Source organism: Acinonyx jubatus, chromosome B2 (assembly GCF_027475565.1).
Source record: "Acinonyx jubatus isolate Ajub_Pintada_27869175 chromosome B2, VMU_Ajub_asm_v1.0, whole genome shotgun sequence".
NCBI lineage: Eukaryota > Metazoa > Chordata > Mammalia > Carnivora > Felidae > Acinonyx > Acinonyx jubatus.
The window spans coordinates 46,561,017-46,570,877 of NC_069385.1; the positions used below are offsets into that span (position 1 = coordinate 46,561,017).

A 9,861-nucleotide genomic window follows, 5' to 3' on the forward strand; every position below is an offset into this window, starting at 1 on the left:
GCACACCAATTTTATAGTATATGGACCTTATTTGAATCCCAATTCAAACAAGTAATACTTTTATGAGGCAAGTAGGAACTTAAATACTGACTGGATACTTGATGATATTAAGAAATTATTGTTGTTTTTTAAGTGTGATAATGATATTGAGGACTTTGCTTTTTGGAGTAGTTTTTGTTTTAATTGAGACTTTGGCTTTATAGAGTAGTTTTAGGTTCACAGCAAAATTGGGGGAGAAGGTACAGAACTTTTCCCTTTATCCCTTGCCCCTACACATGCACAGCTTTCCCCATCACCAACATTCTCCACCAGAGTGGTATATGTTACAACTCACAAAGCTATACTGACACATCATAATCACGCAGAGTCTGTAGTTCACATAATGGTTCACTCTTGGTGGTGTACATTCTGTGGATGTTTTACGTATTCTTTTCTAAAATATATACTTTACAGAAGGAATTGTATGACATTTGGGATGTGTCTCAACATAATCTGGGAATGGAGGGAAGTGTGTTGGAGAGTAGATAAGATTGGTAATGAGTTGATAATTGTTGAAACTGACTTAGAGGTACAAGAGGCTTCCTTATGTTATTTTCTCTACTTATGTTTATTCTTGAAATTTCCCATAATAAACACTTTTTTAAAATGTTTACAATTCTGAAATCTATGTTTATAGTGGTTCATTACACAGAGAAACACATTTCTCTGTGTTTATATAATTTATATAATTTTCATAATATCTACTTTAAAAATCCTTCATCAGAATGATCCATCTATATCCAGTGGTATCACCAATTTCCTTACTACCTCTCCATTGTCTACAGGGCTAAGTGTAAGTTCCGTATGATGACAAATGAAGTGCTCGGTGAGCGGCCCTCTGCTTTGCTGTCCAGCCTGCATTCAGGGCAATGCTAAAGTAATTCGGTTCCTAAATACACAATGCTGTTTGTGCCTCTGTGCCTTTTCACATGGTCTTCCTTGTTCCTGGAATGCTCTTCCCCTGCTTGTACACCTGACAAACAATTCACCTTCCAAAAACCTCTTCAGGGCTCATGTTCTCTAAAACCTTCCTTTATCATCTCTCACAACTCTTTAGTCAGTTTATATCTTGCTTCATTCCATAAATATCCGATGCAGCTCCCAGAAAAATTATCACTCTACTATTTCTCGGACATGTATAAACATCGATAATCTTCACACAAATTTCATTGCATTATAGTTATTTGATTATGGGGTTGCCCCCCTCACTAGACTATGATAGTATAATGGATGCTTGATAAATATTTATTAAATCAAACTGGCTCCTGCTTCAAAAACTTTTGGGTGACATTGCAAAGAGAAGGCAAGGCTAAAATGAACAAAACCTATTCAATAATTAGAATATTGCTTTCCATACTCTACATCAATAGAGAAAACAAAATAGTCACAAGAACTGATTAAATAGATAACAAAAGATCTTGTTTCATCTCAGAACACAAAAAAAATTCTTCTCAAAGAGCAAATCACTAAGAGTCCAGTCATATTTTTAATGATTATTTAAGTGATTATTTTAATCACTTCAGAAAACACGGAAAAATCTTAAGCAGAAGTTAATAAGTAGATATTCCTCTCTGTAGATGTGAGAACCTTATTTGGAGGACACCTGAGAGAGAATTTGGCACTCCAAAAGATGTAAAGCACCAATTAGTAACATTGGTAACATTTGCAGATTCTCAGCATACATTTTAATGATTATTTTAGTAATTCTCCTGTTTCTCTTTTCTTAAGTTTTACTTATTAAAAATGTATTCACACAAACAATTTAAAGAGCCAGATAAGAATATAAATCATTTCCTACCACTCCTTGACCCTCACCAGTCCTGCTTTCCACCATTTCCTGCTTCATATCAGCACCTCCTTTCTACTCTTGTCAACCGGTTCTTCTGGAATCTACTTCATTTTTGTCCATAATATGCTTATATAAGCTCTTTCTTGATTTTTCAGTTTGAGGCACCATTTTTTTAAATTTCCACATAGAAATGCAAGGCTTTCTCACACCCAGCCTTCATCCTAACCACACACATATACAAACTTCCTGACCCTCTTCCCTCTTATTATGTGGAATTGGACTTAGACGAGTATTCTGAGGTTCCACTACCATGACTGTGTAAACACTATAGACCACTGGACCATGTAGCATACCAAGAGTAGATTTCCCTGGAGTTAACAATAGAATCATTTTCACATTTTCTGAGCTTTCTCTATTCTTATCACTAGTCTTCAAACTCTTCCCCCATTTGAATATATCTTCTCTCAATATTATTCAGTACATTAACTTTTCTATCAATGTATCTTCTTAAAGAAGTCTCAAGCCTTCTGATGTTGTCTCCCTACTTAGCTGTTGCAGTGGGGGGAAAAAACGGACTCAAAATTTAAACTGAGATTTTAATATTGCTGAGAACTGCACACAGGAAGGAAGGAGAGGTTCTCCCCAGCCAGTGGCTGGGCATATTCAAATTCCATTTCCTTAACCCATCAAAATTATAGCTCTTTTTACTCATGAGTACATTCCAAAACACTCTTGAAAAATTGCCTCATGGCCAGCAGCAGAAGAGGAGCCTATGATGCTCAGGTGGAGAAAATGAGATGTAATGTCACTTAGGAACGTTAGGGAGGGTGGACCTTATAGTAGTCGAGTTACCAAATTTCAGTAGGCTATGTATTAGTTACTTTTTGCTGTGTAACCAATATCCTCAAAACTCAGCGACTTGTGACAACAATTTATTATCTCACAGTCTCTGTGGGCCATGAATTCAGGAACAGCTCAGCTGGGTGGTTCTGGTTCAGGGTTTCCCTCAAGGCTGCAATCAGGACATCAGTGAAGTCTGCAGCCGTATGAAGACTTGAGGATTTTACTCTAAGACAGGCCACACCCGTGGCTGTGGGCAGGAGGTTTTAGTTTCTCACCACAGGGGCCTCTCCAGGGGCTGCTTCATCATCCTCACAGCCTGGCAGTGAATTCCATCAAAAGAGCAGTCCAGGAGAGAGTGAGAGAAAGGAGGCCGCAACACCTTTTACGGTCCATTCTCTGAAGGCACATATCATCCTTTCCACTTTTTCCTATTCTTCAGAAGTGAGTCAGTAAGTCCAGCATACAACCAAGGGAGAGAATTCATCTCTACCTCTTGATGGTAGGCATGTCACAGAATCTGGGGATCCATTGTAAAGCCACCACACATTATTTGAAAGAGGTTGCAATGATTTTTTTTTTAGAGAAATATTAAAAACTCATAATTTTGTCAAAAATTTGACTTTCTTCCTGTCTAACCCTTGACTAACCCACCCAGGGCTAATCTTGTTATGGAGGGCTGAATTGCCATCATATTTTTTTTTTGTCTATTTATTTATTTTGAGGCAGGGGGAGGGACAGAGAGAGAGGGAGAGAGAGAATCCCACTCAGGCTCCATGTGGTCAGCACGGAGCCCAATCTCACAAGGCACAGCGCAATCTCACAAGGACACCTAACCCCAGTGTTCCAAAATTGCACCATGATGCACTTCACTGTGGGTCTGTATCCTTCCACTGTACTGATCACTCGATGGAACTCTTCAATCTAGAAATCCGTGTCCTTTCATCTGGGGAAAACATATTGAATTATTTCTTTGGTGATATCTTATTCTATCCTTCCTCTTTCTCCTGTTTCTCCTAGAATCTTATTAGTAGGGTGATAGATATCTTAGACTAGTTTTCTAATTTTTTTTTCTTACTTTTCTCTCTTGTCCATCTCTTTATCTCTATCCATACTTCCTGTGAGATTTCCTCTAAGTCTATCTTCCAATCCTTCTACTGAATTTTTAATTTCTGCTGTCATGTTAATCTCCAAGAACTCTTTTGTTCTCCAATTGTTTTCTTAATACTATTCTATTCTCATTTCATACATGTAATGTCTCCTCTTATATCTCTAAAATCATTATGGTACGGTTTTTTAAGTTTTCTAAAAAATATAATTTCTGCTTCTTCTAAGTAGACTTTTTCTTTGTTTTGACTTCTGTGTTTCATACTTTTTTCAAATCTCTGGAGATCCTTGGTTAGCCTCTCAAATTGGATAAAATATGAACTTTGGTAGAGTTTGGAGGTTATGGACTACAACATAGGATAATAACTGGGGGGGGGCACTTAAATGTGAATCTTAAAATGTGTTGTTTTATTGAAATATCTTTTCTTGGGCAGTAAGATTTGCTAGATATAGATCCTCTGACCTACTGCCTAGAGAATAAAGGCCTGAATGCCAGTATTCTGGAAACCAGGTTGGGTAAGAAGGCTAGGGGGGGAAAAATTCGGTATGTACATTTTAGCTTAATTCCCATTTGCTCAATATACTGACTCTGCCTTCAACTAGCCTAGTGTTCCCCAGTTCAGAAATCTCTTCTAGGGGCATCTGGGTAGCTCAGTTGGTTGAGCATCTGAATCTTGATTTCAACTCTCCTGGTTTGTGGGTTTGAGCCCTGTATCAGGCTCTGAGCCGGCAACAGAGCCTACTTCAGATCCTCTGTCTCCCTCTTTCTCTGGCTCTCCCCAGCTCACACTTTCTCTCTCCCAAAAGTAAATAAACATTTTCTTAAATAAATAAATAAACATAGAAATTAATAGAAAAAAATCTGCTCAAAAAACTGTATCTAGAGATTGAAATTGCCATCTTTTTCTAGGTTACAGAGAAGCAGTTGTCCAGGCACTTGGAATGGGGACAGAGATCTGAGGGACCAATTCTTTTTTTTTTTAATTTTTTTTTCAACGTTTATTTATTTTTTTGGGGACAGAGAGAGACAGAGCATGAACGGGGGAGGGGCAGAGAGAGAGGGAGACACAGAATCGGAAACAGGCTCCAGGATCTGAGCCATCAGCCCAGAGCCTGACGCGGGGCTCGAACTCACGGACCGCGAGATCGTGACCTGGCTGAAGTTGGACGCTTAACTGACTGCGCCACCCAGGCGCCCCTGAGGGACCAATTCTTAAAGAAGCTTTCAACCAATGCTGTTTTTTGCCCCCACCACCAGAGGTGACTGGTGCTGCTAATTCCTGAGCTTTTTTTTTTTTTTTTGACAAATTCCATGGTAAAAATCATTTCATTTCTTTTTTAATTTTTTAAAAATGTTTATTTATTTTCACAAGAGAGACAGAGCGCAATCATGGGAGGGGCAGAGAAAAAGGGAGACAGAATCTGAAGCAGGCTCCAGGCTCTGGGCTGTTAGCACAGAGCCCAATGCGGGGCTTGAACTCATGAACTGTGAGATCATGACCTGAGCCGAAGTCAGATGCTTAACCTGCTAAGCCACCCAGGCACCCCAAAATCATTTCATTTCTTATCTTTCTCAAGTTCTGGCTTGGTATTTAGATGTTTCAGGTCCATTAGGAAAATTGCCATTTACCATCTGCTTTGTAACTTCTAAAAATTGTGTTATTTTCTTCTCTCTTGTTCTCCATTTGCTTTCTGATGTAAAAAAAGATCTCTATACTTTTGTTTTATTGTGGTGGAATACATACTTTCAAACCAACAGTTTTAACCAGAAGTACCTCTTTCAGTTGTCTTTCACTGCCAATAATCATATTTACCAAGCATTGATTTTAATAAGTGTAAATTGTTCAACCTCAAGTTGGAGTGAGAACATAGAGGACCTGTAATAAAGGTTTAGATTTTAGGAAAATAAAAAACTTTGATAGAAGAGCTTCCTTGTGTATCTGCAGGGAGAGATAGGCAGTTTCTAGCTGGGATAGATGTGATTATGAGGCTGGAAAATTGTGGAATTCTGTTGGTATTAACAGTGGCAAACAGATTTAAAGTTAAAGAATGTGAACTCATTTAATGTTAGTCTTCTTAGGGGCACCTGGGTGACTCAGTTGGTTAAGCATCCGACTTCAGCTCAGGTCATGATCTCAAGGTTTGTGAATTTGAGCCCCACATTGGACTTTGTGCTGACAGCTCAGAGCCTAAAACCTGCTTCTGATTCTGTGTCTCCCTCTCTCTCTGCCCCTCCCCCACTCACACTCTGTCTCTCTCTCTCACTCTCTCTCAAAAGTAAACAAACATAAAAAAATAAAAAATAAATAAAGTTAGTCTTCTTGGATTGCATATGAATTGAATAGGAACAATCATCAAGAATTCTTGAGCAGAGCTGGGAGCTGAGAAAGGATTTAAGATTATTTTGATTTTTGAGAGGAAAAACATCTGGTTTTGATTTTATGCACTACCCTCTCTCCAAGCGTTTTTAAGTACCTTTAAAGATGCCTAGACAGATGACGATCTTGTCTCTGTGAAATAAAGTGCCATTTAATGAATCCGGAATGTACCCATCTACTTGTTTGGCCACTGAAATAAGTTGCCCTACAGCTTGACCATGTCTCAGACTTGAGTTCATTCTAGCTGCTATTTTTGGACAGACCATGTGATTTAAGAATACTATGAAGTAAGCCAAACAACAGTTGATTTTCCATCTGCCTCTCATTATCTAAGGTAATGTTTCCCAAACTGTGTCCTGTAGAACATCAGAAACCCAAATTGTTGATGCATACTCCTTGGAAAAAAACAAACAAACAAACAAACTTTTGTCTATTAAGTTTTGTTTCTTTACTATATGTAAGTAAAATATTAAATATATTTATACAATTATTTTTCTTACTCGATAATCAGCCTTTAAGAAATGCAGTGCCAGAGTGCTTGGGTGGCTCAGTCAGTTAAGGTTCCAACTCTTGATTTCAGCTCAGGTTATGATCTCATGGTTCCTGAGATCAACCCCACGTCAGGCTCTGCCCTGACAGCGTGGGGCTTGCTTGGGATTCTCTCTCTCTCTCTCTCTCTCTCTCAATGTCTCTTTGCCCCTCCCCTGCTCATTCTCTCTCTCTCTCTCTGTCTCTCTTTATATATATATATATATATATATAAACATTATATATATATATATATAAACATTATATATATATATATATATATATAAACATTAAAAAAATAAAATGTTTTATCTCAATAAGTTTTAAAAATATTTGGTCTTTCTCAGTTGTTTTTATCAGTTGTTTTGTTGTATTGTGACATTTGTAAGACAATCAGTTTTCTTTTTAAGTCTTTATAAGGCATAAAATCATGCTGAGGAGAGAAAACACAGTTCATATGACACAAAGAGGTATGTGACCAAGTGCTACAGTCAGTTTCAGAGATGAAGTCATTAAGAGCTCAGGGAAAGAAGTTATGTGGACGGATGTCATCAGGGAATGCTTTGAATAGAAAGCGTGATTTGAAAGAGGGCTTGAGGGCGCCTGGTGGCTCAGTTGGTTAAGCGTCTGACTCTTGGTTTCAGCTCAGGTCATGATCTCATGGTTTGTGAGTCTGAGCTCCATGTCAGGCTCTGGACTGCCAGTGTGGAGCCTGCTTGGGATTCTCTCTCTCTCCCTTTCTCTGCCCCTACTCTGAACTCTCTCCCCACCCCCCTCTCAAAATAAATAAACCTAAAAAAAAAAAAAGAAAGGGGGCTTGAAAGACAGAAAATTATGTGCACGTTCCTACATGTCTCACTAGTATGCCAAGAATGCAAGGCTATGATTGCTTTTTACCCAGGCCATTTCTCAGAGTGTGTTTGCAGCAAGCAACATGGAGAGGTGAAATAGTTTCCCTCTTGGACAAAGAGCAGGCTTGATTACTATTTGTTATACGATGGTGGTACCCCAAGCTCTGTGTTCTCTCAAGTAACATAATCCACTCAGTGTGATGGAATTTGGAGGTGATTAGGTCATAAGGGCAGAGAACTCATTAATGGGATTAGTGCCCTTATATGAGAGACTCCAGAGAGCTCCCTTGTGCCCTCTACCATGTGAGAAGACCCCTATCTATGAAACAGGAAATGGGCACCCACCCGACACGGAATTTGATGATATCTTAATCTTGGACTTCCCAGCCTCCAGAACTGTGAGAAATAAGTTTCTATTGCTCATAAGCCACCCAGTCTACAGTACTTTGTCTCCAGTGACTAAGCTGTTAATCATGGTATTACAAAGACTCCCACACACAGTAGGTATCCTCAATATATGTTTGGATGTTTCTTGAATGACTGAAAATGAATATATTAAGAAGATGATGGTGACCATGAGGGGATTGGTTAATGAGGCCCAAAACTTGACAAGGAGAATTACTTTAAAGTGATTTGCAGAGTTTTAAAAGCAATTTGTAATTATACAATTTCTTTTGAGTATATAAGCTCATTTATCGCCATTATTAATAATCTTATCAAACCAAGTTTTCTTAAATCAATATTCTCCTAGCAAAAAGAAACGAAAAAAAACTATCAAAAACGTACTAAAGGCACCATAAAAGAACTCATGTACATACTCACACACACACACACACATGCACACACGCACACATACACATATACTTTTCACCTGACTTTAATTCCACAGTAACATATGCTATTAAGTCTTGGGCATCATTTTTCTAATTCCAGGGCATCTATAGTCTTTGTTTTAAATGTTTTTTAACGTTTTTATTTATTTTTGAGACAAAGACAGAGCATGAGCAGGGGAGGGGCAGAGAGAGAGGGAGACACAGAATCTGAAGCAGGCTCCAGGCTTTGAGTTGTCAGCACAGAGCCGGACGCGGGGCTCGACGCGGGGCTCGAACTCATGGACTGTGAGATCCTGACCTGAGCCAAAGTCAGACGCTTAACCAACTGAGCCACCCAGGCGCCCCCAGGCCATCTATAGTCTAAAAGGGAGTATCACTTCCTCTTTTTGGAATCAGCATGTTCTTGCCTTCCATTAATTACCCGGTGTATCCAATGGTCTTGCTCAGTAATCAATTGATTTAGGCTTTGTAGGGAATGTGTGAGGTGGTTATTCAGTTCATTTAGGGTAAAACCCAAAGCCCTTATTCTGGCCCAAATGCTTTTTATGATCTACTGGCTAACTTCTCACCCCTTCCAGTCTCTGCCCAAAGGTGACTTCTCGGTGAGGACAACAACTCTCTAAATTCCAGCATTTCTAATGCCTCTTAGAGTGTTCTCCTTTTTCTTTTCTTCCTCACGGTATTCTTCTCTTCCTTACCTTCAATTATTTGCTTATTTATTATCGTTACTGTTTGTTATCTCTCTCTCCCCTTAGAATGTAAGCCTCACAAAGTCAGGGTCTTTGCTGTTGGTTCATTGATGTATCCCAAGTACCTAGTACATGCTGGAAGCAAAGCAGGCACTAAATAAATATTTGTTAGTCTAAATGAGTGAATAATAATGAAATCACAGAAATCAATAGGAAATATTTGCCCAAATCAATCAATATTTGCCCAAATATTAAAAAATGGACAAAAGGCTTAAATAGGCATTTCATAAAAGAGGATATCCAAATGACTAGTAAACCTAGGAAAAGATGCCGAAAACCTTTCATGGTTAGGGAGATGCCAATTAAACACACAATGAGAAATACCATTACATACTCACTAGAGTGACAAACAATAAATAATTGGAAATACCAAGTGTGGCAGAGGTGAGAAGCAGTGGGAACCCTCATAGTAGCGTACATTGGTATAACACTTATGGCAAACATTTGATATTATCTAGCAAACTGGAATATATACATGACCTCATGCTTTCATCTATTCCAGGAACACACCTTGAAGCAACACTTGCACATACCTACCAGAATTCAAATACAGGAACGGTCACTCCAGCATTGCTCACAAACGCCGGAAATTGGGAGCAAACCAAATGTCCATCAGCAGTTAAATGGATAACCAGATTGTGGTATATTCAGGTAGTAGAATACTATCCAGCAATCAAGACAAATAAGTTGTTCTAGGCATACTATGGATGAATCTATCAAATAAAAGCAAAAAAGATGATAAAACAA

At 38.6% G+C, this 9,861-nt stretch overlaps 1 long non-coding RNA gene across 1 annotated transcript; it reads left to right on the forward strand.

The window, feature by feature from the left end:
* Positions 1–7,020: 7,020 nt before the first annotated feature.
* Positions 7,021–9,861, forward strand: LOC113598709 (uncharacterized). The gene is made up of 2 exons (XR_003419400.2): positions 7,021–8,032; positions 9,617–9,861. It is a non-coding gene; the product is annotated as an uncharacterized LOC113598709 (long non-coding RNA).